Genomic DNA, 12962 nt, shown 5'->3' on the forward strand with positions numbered 1-12962 from the left:
GCTTTTGCGTTTTGATAGGAATCTGGGGTCTCATTTATCAAAATTGCGTAGAATCCTTACTAAAACCGAACTTAAGCTCAGCTAAAAAAATGTACTTACACCAAGAAGGATTGCGATCTATCAAACGTGGAGTACGCACAGCTGCACGCAATCTCCGCTTCATAAATCAGAGACTAATGAGAATGTTTCTCAGCTGCTTTTTAGTCACATCCCGCCCTCACCACGCCCACTTACTGCCAAAAATAGTCAATGCAAAGGGCCTTGTGGATCTCATGCATATACATAAGATGGCTGTTGCAGCGCTCCGCCAATGACATGGCGACCGTAGATCAAGGCAGATCAAGGAAGCGCTATTTCACAGAGGCAGAAATTGAGGTACCTGTGGGTGAGGTGGAAAACCGAAGCTCACCAGCTCTGCATGCCCGCATCCTCCACCAAGATGTTAGGTAATTAAATGCTAGGTAATATTTAATCTCCATAACCCTGGAACCTGAAATAAACACTCTTGACAACAAGGAAGACATTTTACCCTGAGTCCCCAAAATAAAGGAGAGTTAACGCAGGGAAAAACCTCCTCCGAGGCTTTTCCCCCCGTCACTCCCATGTGCTCCCAGTTCGTCAGGGGCTTTATTCACAAAGGATGGAGGAGAAGGCGGGGCCTTCTCAGGTTACAGAGGTACAGTTTTCAGTTGGAAACCCACAATCAACATCCTTGCTCAACCTTTCATGAACAGCCACAGTTGGCAAACACAGAGATTCATGAAGTGTCAATAACACTAAATGGGCATCTTTTAGGCCTCAAAAAGGTACAATTATAAAAACACCCAACAGCATAACAAATAAGAGAAAATCATCAGAGTGGCACAGCGTTGCTGAAGCCGTCAATGATGTGAGTTCGTCAGAGAGGTCTGTGGCGGATATTAAAAAGAGCTGGTCCGATCTGAAGGTGGAGGCAAAAAAAAAAAAAGATGTTTTGCCACCGCCAGAGTGTGTCTGCCACTAGCAGAGGCCCAGGCACCTCTGATCTCCCACCGCTCGCCGTTAGGATCTCAGCAGTACTCCAACCGGCAAGAGTGAGTGGCATCGTGCCGGAGAAGGAGGGAGATACTGACCATGCAGAGGAGACTGGTAAAGTTTAAGCCTTTTATTAATACAGATCAAATGTGTCCATCATTAAAATATAAAACAAAACCATACCTCATTGTTCCCCCAGTGACTCTGGACGAAGAGTCCAACGAGGCATCCTGGGCGAAAACCGAAGATGTGGCTGCAGGGTTGGCCTGTCCCACCAGTGCGCCTCGGGCTGCGCACCTGGAAGTGGCCGGGCGCTAACGCACGCTGTCTTGCAGGCACAGAGGGACATGATTAGTGCGGTGAGCGGAATGAGGGAAGAACTGCACAGAATATGTGATGTCCTGACTGAAATTTCAGGCTTGTTCTGTGTACACACAAAGTGGTACAAGTGATAATGCTGCTGGATTTCATAATTTTATCTTTCTCAGCAGCAGCACTGCAGGTGCTCTCCATGTCCAAAATGTGCGTAAGCCAGGTCCTTAGTCAACTTAAAGCTGCGCACATTTTTCCGCTAAGTTTTCTTTTATAAAATCCCAAAGTTTGCGTGGAAAGTTGCTTACGCAGTTTTCCGACCCCGTTTTGTGCGTAAGCAAGCTTGATAAATGAGGCCATTTTCTTATAAAAATCGCAAATAATTGAGCCAAAACTTGACAACAGCTGCTAAGCTGTGCTCTGACTGACTGAGTCATGGCCTCTCCAGGACCTGCTGTGGTATCTGACACCAACACGTCACCAACAAACACTTAAAGGTCACAAGTTGTGAGTTGGAGATACTGCAGATCAGACTCATTCCACAAAATACAGCAATAACACCCAGATCAGATTTAAATGCAATCTTGAGGTACTTATGTGTTTTTTATTTTGTAATCATGTTGTATAATAGCCGATAATCTAGACCAGGGGGCCCATTCCTGGTCCTGGAGGGCCGGTGTCTAGCATGATTTAGTTTTCACTGTTTCAACCATGGATGTAATTTTCACTTTAGAAGTGGGGGGACACGGGGTGGGGGGTGGGGGGGGGGGGGGTCTTTGCAGCATGCTCTAATGGGAAACAGGCTTCAACACAAAAGGTTGTTTTCCGCTTGGTCCTAGAGCTCAACTAGTGTCAATTTAATATAGCATAATATTGTTTTTGGATGGTAAAAAGTGCAGGGGTCAAAACTAGGGATGGGTACCGAATTCGGTACTTTTTAAGGTACCGACCGAATTCCATAGTACCGACCGAGCACCGATTCACGTCATTTCAAACGGTGCCTCATTTCGGTACCCGTCCATCATAACGAGAACTTGCCAAGACAGCTGCGCATGCGCAAGGGCGTTTTGTCGTCGCTCGCTGCGAACCAGTTGTAAACAGAGCAGCACGGGTAAAAAGAATGCACGCTAAAGCTTGGGTCCACTTCACTAAATGTGATGGGGAACTGGGTGATGAAACCACCGACAACGATCTAAGTGAGACATCCTCATCTTAATCTGCTCCGGTAGGTAAATATAATTAGCTTGATACCGGTATGTTAGCTTTCGTTTCGCTAATGGTGCGTTCGCTTTCTCCCCGGAACTCCGATTTCCCGACTAGAAGAACTTGAACGCGCTCTAAAGTTTGGCTTCACTTTACTAAATGTGACGGGTGAATACTAAACCAGTGATAACGATCTAAGTGTGAGGCATCATCGTTTTAATCTGCTCCAATAGCTAAATAAACTAAGATAACGTTAGCTTAATATCTTAGCTTCCATTGCTACCATTGTTATCAGCTAACGGTGCGTTCGCTTTCTCCTCGGAAATTCTAACTTCCCAGTAGGAAAAATCAAATGAAAAAAGATGGCAAAAGGAATGAAGATACACAGTAAATTTAGTTCACAGCAAAGATGTTTGCTTCAGTTTAATTATCAGCTTATAAAACTATAAGGACGATGTTAAAATACAAACAGTTGTATGTTATTTATCGTGATATTTATCAAATATTGTTATATATTGAGAAAAATATATATTTAATTATAAAAGAGAATTAAAATAATAAACACTCAAAAGTATCGAAAATTGGTACCGTTAAGTACCGGTATCGATTCGTAGGTACCGGGAAATAGTACCGGATCGATTCAAATGTCAAAGGTACCCATCCCTAGTCAAAACTTGACTTTGGAAAAAGTGGGGGGGACATGCCCCCCCCCCCCCCCAAAAAAAATTACGTCCATGGTTTCAACACACCTGATTTCAATCAGCAGGTGATACCAGACTTCTGCAGAGCTTGATGAGCTGCTACACAGGTGATTCATTCACTGTGTGTTGGAGCAGAGGAACAACTGAAGCATGCCGGATACCAGCCTTCCAGGACCAGGACTGGGCACCCGCTGATCTAGACCATCGTTTGCCCAAGCAAAATAATTTTGCTTTGAATGTCGATGTAGCAACACTCCATTGGAGCCTCTGCAGTCCCGGGTAGTATTGCAGCAGGCCAAACACAGCACATTTTTAGAAAAAATAATGTAGTTTCACCTTCTTCCCTGCTTCTTCTACGACGTGTGGCGGATTGCCCCATTGACTGACATTGGTGGCAGTCCAATGACAGTGTTCTGTTGGTTTGGTGGGCCAATCACAGCACAGTCAGGTGGGTGGGATGTTACTGATGTTACAACTTCCAACGCATCTGAGACAATTGCTTGGTCACCCACCGTTATTTTTTTTGACGTTTTGGGTGCAAGAATGTAATGTCCGAACCTGAAAAACAATCAAATTAGAGGCAAAATATGTTGTATTTTGCCACACAATCCCGTGATGCAATGCGAGAAACAAAAACATTGGCGTCACGAAAGAAACTACAATAAAAGAAGACGTGAGTTCAAAGGAATTAAAAAATGTATGTTTTCTGTACCTACACAACCCAAAGTTTTAACGTTATTTACGTCCAACCTACCTTGAATAAAGCTGCGTGAGTTAACAGGAGTGTCCAAAGACTCTAATCTCGTTTCTGGCACATATCTCATGAGAAAATGTAGTGAAAGCACTCAGCACAGCAGGCTGCGATGAAAGGAAATAAATTCTCCAGACCAGGAGGAACTCAGCGACCAGCATCTGAATATGTGGGTTTAAATGTATTAAACAGGACAGTATGTCTGTCAGATAAGGATTCCCAGAAAGTCAGACAGCAAGGGTGAATTTATCCCTTCTTCATAAAGGGGGCATATCATGCAAAACTCACGTTTTGTATCCTTTTGTGCTGCCTTGTGGGTCTCTGCTGCCTCTATAAACACTCCAAACGTGAAAAAAAAACTCATCCATCTGTGTGTTTGGTTTCAGGAATAATGTGCCTAAAATAAGCAGTTTCAAAAAGTCCTCATTTTTGATGTCACAAACAAGAAAATTAGCATAGAACCACCTCTCACATGCAAGAGAGAGCTGCTGCTGGAGGACCGGTGACTCTACCGTGAGCCTCTCCTGGATATTGTAGCTTCTCAGCTTGTAGCAGCCTGAGTGAGAGTGGGATGGGCGTGGCCAGCTCCAGCTTGTTGTCTTAAAGTGACTGAAACGGCTCATTCTGGAAGGTACTGAAAGTGTCAAGAATAAAACTGTTAAAATTGCTTTGTTTGACAGGAATTTAGCACAAAGAACTTCATAAGCATATTTTGTATCGACCATGAAACTTTTACAAAAATATTCATAAAATGTCTCATTTATGGAAAATCGAACAAACCTTGAACTTTGCTTTTGTTTTAAGCATCCCCTTTTTCAGTAGTTCTTGCTTTGTTTCTACAGTTCTAATAGATTTTAGGTTTTAGACAATTTATTAAAACCAGACAAAGATATAAAATGAAGACTTTTTATAGCTCTGCTTGATCTGATTAAATCCCTCATTCATCTATTCTCTCATCAGATTCTCCACTATTTGTTGCTCTAAAACCAAAAGCTAAAACTCTAAAAAGATATATAAATTAAACAACCTGTGACAGAAACGCAGGTAGCTCTGTAAACGTGAAATACCGAGGAGACAAACCATGGGGTTTTAATTAAAATAACTTGCACTCTGATTTCATAACAAACAACATTGTCTACCTGAGTATAAGGAATAAAATTCTAAATAAGGGCAGTCCAACAGTAGCAAAACCCTCTAAACTCTTTTCTGGTATTAGTTTATATCCTCCGACTTCCCGTTTAGCTCATTCCTCATCTCTTCCTCGTTTCCTTCCTAACGTTTTATTGTAAGGAGATGGCAGTGTTTCTGTCTCTGAATCCCGTTTCCAGATGTCAGGGGCAGGAGGGCTGCAGATGGTCTTCATTCCCCTCTGACAGCGACAGGGAACACAAGATTGAGAGAAAAGCAGAGAAAAGGAGCAAAAAAAAAAAAGATATATGGAGCAGAAGGAAAGAGAGCAAAAGATTGATAAAATGCCTCAAAAGGAGCTCTACTGTCATAGCACATTTGCTCAAGGGGACAATATGTCTTCCCATCAGCACTAAAAGTGGCATTTTATTTAATTGCTTTGTTTTGTTCCAGCAGTTTGACCTTCCACACACCGCACAAGGGCATCTGTTACCGCTGTTTTACAGGACATTTGAATTCTGTTGCATGTCAATAAGCGGGGATAGCTCTGCCAGAACTACTCATTCATGCTTCAAATCGGAGTAATTGTGCAGGTAAGGAGGCAGACGTCACCATTCAGATGATATAGCCTGTAAAATAATGATAATTCCCATTTAAATTAGTCTCTTTAAAGAGAAATGTGCTTGAGCACAAAGATCACAAAATATAATGAATACATTTCTACAAAGAACATTCTTTGATGTGAATATTGGTGCCTGGAGAGGTAGAAGAGAAGGAGGAGGGACGGGGAACATTGGATTGGGGAAAAGAGAGAAGAAAATGAAGAATATAAAGATGAATTGAAGGTTAATGAGGAGTCTGACGCTCCCCGGGGAACTTTTCCTTAGCTCCAGACACATACAAATGCACACAGACATCTTAACAGCACTGTAAACCCCAGTCAAAGTAGTTAACCTGTAGTTTAGCTTATCAGTTAGCCAATAACACACAGACGGCCTAATTGAAACCCATAGACACTCACAGGACAATGGGCACTTTTGTGGCTATCAGAACAGGTCTAAAGAAACATAAAAACAGCACCATACTGGTAATCTGTGACAGAAAATCAACCATTAGAGTGAAGTAACTATAAAATCCTGGTGTTTATATGAAAATTATAAAATAATACTGTCAGTTTGGATGGTAATTACTTGAAATTGATGTTTTTAATACTAAAATTAAGCACAAAAACATGCAATAAAATCTCACATGCAAAAAAAATCACGTTGACACACAAGAGCTCACAAAGTTGAGGTAGAGCTAAAAATAAAACTTGTATGTGTTTGTTGAATTTTTCTAAATGTTGGAAGATAATTTTCAGATTTTTTCTACTTGAAGACAAACCAGTAATGCTCGGTGTCACGGTCTGTGTCTGCATCTCCCCTCATGTGTCTCCTTGTGTCCTCCATTCGTTCTCTAGGTGCTCCTTTTGTGTCCTAGCACCCTCATGTGTCATGTCTGCATCTTCCTCATGTGTCTTCTGGTTTTCCCCATTTGCCCCTAGATCTCCAGCCCTCTAGGTTTCTCAGGTCATTTCCTTTAGTTACAGCCTTTCATGATTAGCATGTTTTTTCCCATCAGTGTTTATTATTTTTCTCCCCCCTCCCTTTGAATTGTAGTTATGTTTCCTGCTCTTTTGTATTAGGTTTTATTCTTGGGTCAATTTAGTTTCTCCCCTGATTGGTCATTGCCTTCACCTGGTCCTCCTCCCACACCCCACACACCTGCAGCTCATCTCCCTCTCATCCTCCCTGTGTATTTAAGCCCTGTCTTGTCTCAGTGTCTTGTTGGCCCATTGTTTGTATTCTGTCAGTCTCTCGTTCCTAGCGCTAGTGTTTCTTGGTTCTTCTCGTGGTTTCTAGTGTTTTTGATCTCTAGTTTATATTTTTGGACATTTTGGATTTATGTTGTTTTGGACTCATCCTGCAAATAAAAGGATTTTCTTATATATCATCTCCTGCCTCTTGGCATCCTGGGTTCTGCATTTTGGGTCCTACCGTCCCGTACCATGACAGACGTATTTCAAAGAAACAAGAATCATTAGTTTGACAACAAGTGAAACAAATATTCACATTTAAACAAGTCACAGAAAAAATGGAAGTTGTATTCTCTAAAAAAATGGAAAGCTAAATTTACATAACCAAGTTATCTCTGGTTCCACTTTGTTTTAACTTAGCAACATATACCAATGTATATTACTCTTTATGTATCTTCATGAAGAGGTAGAAAAATACTTCATTTTCTTTACTTAGCCTGAGTAAAAGCACAGTTAAAGAGGTTTAAAAAAATTATTTACGAGCCTAAGTAAAAATGTAAGTATTCAAGAATGTTTTGACCTAAGTAAAAGTACTAAAGTCTGCATTTTCAAATACATTTAAAAGTAAACTAATAAAAGTATTCAACTCACATTTAAATATGCATTGGTTGACTGGTCAGACTGGGGCAGGAGGGGGCAAAACGGAAATTAAAGTACTTGCTTACTTCAGTCCGGCGTGGACAAAAGAGTATGCAGCTGGTCACTGTCGGACCGGGGTGGGGTGAGGGTCAGACAAAATACAAATTAAAGTATTTCTACTTTTGAAATACCGAGAATGCCATGGAGTAGGGAGTAAAGATAATTCCTTTAAAATGTAGTGGAGTAAAAGTAAAAAGTAGGCCTCAAGAAAATTACTTAAGCAAAGTACAGATACAGAAAATGTGTATTTAAGCACAATAATGAAGTACTTTGTTACATTCCATCAATGTGTTTAAGCAACTAGGTTTGGTGGAACAAGTTGACATAAGTTTATTAAGTTAATTCAACATTTTATTTCTTACAGTGCATCTAAGTGAGGCGTTGATGTTCTTAGTTACAAAACTCTCAGTGGACAGTTGGGCTTTCACAACAAGCCAGCAGACAAAAAAAATAAATAAAAGATTTATGAATATTTTAAAATTGCTTCACTTGGATCCCGCAGCTTGAAGCGTGTTTGAGATAACGAGCCGGAATGAGAACAACCAACATGAGGACAAGGTGTCAGACAGGAACATAAAAAAAAACGAACAGATCTGAGTTGGATGTCTGCTGGTCTGCATCTCCCTGCATAGGATGACATGCTGTTTGAAATCATTCAAGGGGATGGAGCGCACTGTGGTGACAAGATGTGACGCTGACAAGCCGCTGAAAAGGGAAGTGGATTTGGAAGACGAGCAATCAAATGACCAAGAAGTAGAAGAAAGGCACGTAAAGAGGTTTAGTGGTGAGACAGAGAGCGTGCTGGAGAGCTGAAAGGATGAAGAGCTTGTAAGATGAAAAGTAAGGTCAGTGTAATTCTTTAGAGGGATTAGTACTATCTTCCTCAGGGTGTTGGGCATTAACACACAGCTCTGTGAACACACACGCACGCACGCTAAAACACACAGACCTTCAGAATAAGCTTGTGCACACTCATATGTGGGATTTATCCTGATCCAGTCGTAATCACACCACATCTGATGCTCTGTGCATGACTTGTGGCAGCGTGGATGCTGAACGAATGTGTGTGTGTGTGTGTGTGTGTGTGTGTGTGTGTGTGTGTGTGTGTGTGTGTGTGTGTGTGTGTGTGTGTGTGTGTGTGTGTGTACATGCATCCTCATATTAGACAAAAGCATCAATTCTGAAGGAATGGAACATTTAGGGAAAAAATGCTTTGAGGCGAAGACTACCAGAGATGAAGAGATTAAGAAGAAAGGCACCAGATTTAGGAAGATAAGAACCTGGTTTCCAGGCTGCTCTTTACCGCTTGCTTTTTTAGTTTTGCCATTTTTATGTATAATTGAAGAATTCCTGGTGGCTTCGTAGTTTTTTCTGTGGTAAAGTCACAGAAAAACTGCCCAAAGACGCCAACATTTTTTTACTTGACTCCACTATATGACACATAAATGTTTACATATCTTACAATAAAATGTTGTTTTTGAAAGAAAAGCATTAAAAACAGGTTGTTAAAAGAGTAAGTCAGAAAATGAAGCATGACGCCGATGGTTCAGTCAGGCGCTTTATAATCACCGTTTCAGTCACAGCAGCTTCAGTTTGTAAAATCCAATTTTCTCTAAGGTGTTAAGCACAGCTTTTATACATTAACACTGTCATTATGCCGGCGCCAGCACCTTTTTCTCCTCCTCTAGCTCTGATTTTAGTGATTTAACAAAATTGATTTTTTTTTTCATGTCTCACTGTGGCTCGCAAACGTTTTTTTCTAAAGCTTTTGGTTTTAAAAATCAATTCCTCGATGTGTCTCTTGCTGAAATCATGATAAGTAGGATGAACTGCAATCTTACCTAATGGGAGGATTCTTGACGGAGGAGTAAAAAGATGTAAAATAGATAAACTTCTGCTCACTTAACTGCCAGCACATTTTACTGTCTACAGCCAGAAACACAAAGAATGATTGCAGATTAGATGTTGGTTCTAATTCATTTTTGCAAAGATGTTGCACGAATGTTTCCTGTTTTTTTTGCATCAGCAGACGTTTAATGAAAAAGCACCACTCTGGTCCTCTATGGCGCATTAACATGTGGCTCCTGTTACTGCAAACATTTTAGCAATGGCAGAGAAATAGCCAAAGACTAAATTAAAGACAGGGAAAAACCCAGGAACTTCCATAAAATATGCACAACTGCAGGCACTCGTATCTGCAGAATCAGATCTCGGTGCACACACACGTGCGAGGCTCCTACTGTAACTAGCATGAAATGTGCTGATGTGCTGGAACTGCGACAGAAGTACCACAAACAGGAAATTCTGTGAGATTTCCCACAGATCTGGGTCTTTAATGTGGTGAGGGGCTGGTAGCTCACGCTCAACCTCAATCGTGTAAACATAAAGTGGTGTGTTGTTTAAGTAGTGGAACACAGCCTCCACCTCAGACTCTTTCTAGTTATTTTCAGAGAGAGCATCTCTGTTATGTGAACATTAAGCAATTATTTAAAGAACAGAGCCGTGTTCAGGACTTTTAAAATGGGGTGGCCCATGTGGGGCACTTGTTTATGCATGGGTGGCACCAATGGTTATGCTTATTTATTTATTTACTTTCTAGTGAATTTTGGAGTTTCACATTGCACAATCACCATTTTTTTTTCTATTCATCTTCTAGTTTTGTGGTGGTTAGCAAGTCACTTCTTGTTGCATTATTGCCACCAACTGGAGTTGAGTGGGACTCTAAATACTATTTATGTGAATATGAAACAATAATAAATAATAATACAGAAATGTTCTGTAGGCCTGGGCTAGAAGACAATGTTAAAGGTGCGTGCTACCACACACTATTTTTGGAGTTTGCAACCCAAGCCTTTTGTCGACAACGTAAAGTCAATTTAAACTGGAACTTTAGTAGGCGATGCACCTGGGGTGGCCAATCAGATGCTAAGGGTGGCATGTGCTACCCCAGGCCACTCCCTGGACACGCCCCTGTTAAAGAAGCAGTGTATAACAATTCTACAGTTTTCACTAAACAGTCTAGTGTTGATGTTGGAAGGAAAGTTACATTAAAACAGATTTCCTTCTCAGCTGGCTGGGAGGTTTCAGGTTTTCCCCTAAAAAAATAGTAATAATAATAATGAAGAGGGACATAAACCCTCTTTACATTTGTGTGCTCGTGAGATTACCGCGTCTGTGCTAAGATAATGCAGCGGCATTGGCATTTGTACTTCGTCGCCAGCAGGCAAATGCGTCAGAGTTGTTTATATAACTGAAACCGGTAAACATTAGCGACCCAGAAGATATTTCTTGTACCCCCAAGAAGCCACGGCATCTTTTTGTTTTATTCTTTCAGGTGAAGCAGGCTTAAGGCTAACGTTGAGCTAACAATGCTAATAGTAATTTAGAAGCAAATAGCCAGCTCTAAAAATATCTCAAGATACTTTTTCTATTAAACATTTTACTTCCTGTTATGAGTCATTCAGAACTATAACAGCAAGACGCCAAACAACCACACATCCTCAAATGCCTGGGGCATATTACCGTAGTAAGTGCAGTAAGTGCTCCCTACCATAAAACACTCAAGAGTGCTAGCACCATGTATAAAAATGTATTTATCTACTTAGCAACTTATTGTCTATGCTAATCCAGAAATGGCAACAGCCATGAAACTCACTGAAAAGCCTTTAGATAGCAACTGCTTGTTTAGAAAAATGGGCAGCAGTAACCACATTTGACCACAGGATGTCAGTAATACTCAGGGTACGAATTACACACGGGCTTCCAGGGGAGCCCAGTGAGACGGGGGGGACATTGGTCCCCGAAATTACTTGAAACAGCACTGAGTGGGACTGAGATTTGAAAGTGATCTGAATTGTATCAAATGTTTAAATATTATTAAGTTTTGCTTTATAAAGGTAAAAATGCATAATGGGATAAATCTACCTACATTTTCCTTTTCAAACACTTTGTTTTGTTTTCTTGTTTTTTATTTGAATATTTTTCTGTCTTGTCAGTCTCTGGTCTTCCTGCATCTCCTCTCAATCCCACAGAAAAACTGCTGCCTGGCTTCCTATGTTTTCACTTTGGAACTTATCAGTTCAAAGAGATCTACCGACCGAAAAAAGTTGCGAAGTACACGCCGGCCGCACCAGTGAGGTGAAGTCACCGGAGCACAAGACAGGTGATGTGCTCTGCTCTGCAGCTGCGAAGCGCATCAGGCACAAATGAGAGACAGAAAGAACCAGAGGATGTCCGCCAACATAAACAATTGTGTGTTACCCCTTCTTTCCACCGGAGCCGTCAGCAGCACGTTACTGTAGCAGCACGTCATAGCTGCTGATAGGAACCGCTGTGGTCAACAGAACCTTTTTCACCGGAGCCGTCAGCAGCTCGAGTCGGCCATGTCTCAGGAGCAGCATGTCGGGGCCTTTACGCGCTGGTTCTATTTTCTACGCGCGACGCCTCTGAAACGGGTCAAGTTCGACATTTTTGGGGAAGGAAAGACAGGAAGTCGGACGCGAAAACGGAGAGAAGCTCCCGAGATTTTCAGAAGAAAGTAACGTACTGCCTTCCGGTTGCTTTACTTAAAAAAAAATGTTACTAACTGTGCGTCCCCGTGAGAAGTTATCACCTAGCTAGCAGTCTCCTTTGTTTTTCAGGTCCGTATTGGCGATTATAAAACGGACAGAACATAAAACACAAACCTTTTGGAGCCATGTTGTAGTTTTCTCCTGCTTGTTGTTGTGTTTACTGACGAAGTCACTCGTGTGACTTTGTGCTCGGTCGGTGACAGCTGCTCCCCTGCTGCTTCGCGTCTCTGGTGGGAAGGGCCAAGCAGCAGCTTACGCGAGCAAGACGTGCTGCTGCAGTAACGTGCTGCTGACGGCTCCCGTGGAAAGAAGGGGTTAGTTTTTGTATTTTTTGGGAAGGGGACATTTTGAGAATGTTACTGTGGCCGTGAACAGGACACAGCTGCCTAGAGCGCACCGATCAGCGCCATGCTGCTCTCCATCCTCTTCGCTCAAAAGAATCCCATCAATAATGCAATATAAGTAGAACCAGGATCTTTTTACGGGCTCCCCCTGGGTGTGTAAGCTCAGGGCTTCCAGGGGAGCTCGTTACCTTTTCGGCTGAGCCTAGCTCCCCTGATCTCTCCTGTGATTTGAACCCTGGTCGTACTTTATCCTCACATGTTACACCTTTAAGATCTAAGTTATTTTCTCCTTTTTGCAGTAGCACCAGCTAAAAGGTGAAATACCCTTCCTCTGCAGACAAATCACCTTGGCTTTTGACACCGCATCAGTGTTGTTTTTACCCATGATTAAGACAGTTTTTGCCTTTTCTTTTCTGTTATCAACTTCATTTTGTACAAATCTCG

General features: G+C 41.7%; 1 long non-coding RNA gene across 1 annotated transcript; it reads right to left on the minus strand.

Moving 5' to 3' along the window:
• Positions 1 to 519: 519 nt before the first annotated feature.
• LOC139062749 (uncharacterized) lies at positions 520 to 11097 on the minus strand. The gene is made up of 5 exons (XR_011516299.1): positions 4270 to 11097; positions 3985 to 4142; positions 3567 to 3788; positions 1198 to 1338; positions 520 to 1125 (listed from the first exon to the last, which is right to left on the minus strand). It is a non-coding gene; the product is annotated as an uncharacterized lncRNA (long non-coding RNA).
• Positions 11098 to 12962: the final 1865 nt, after the last annotated feature.

The sequence above is a fragment of the Nothobranchius furzeri genome, chromosome 14, assembly GCF_043380555.1.
Source record: "Nothobranchius furzeri strain GRZ-AD chromosome 14, NfurGRZ-RIMD1, whole genome shotgun sequence".
NCBI classification, from domain to species: Eukaryota; Metazoa; Chordata; class Actinopteri; order Cyprinodontiformes; family Nothobranchiidae; genus Nothobranchius; species Nothobranchius furzeri.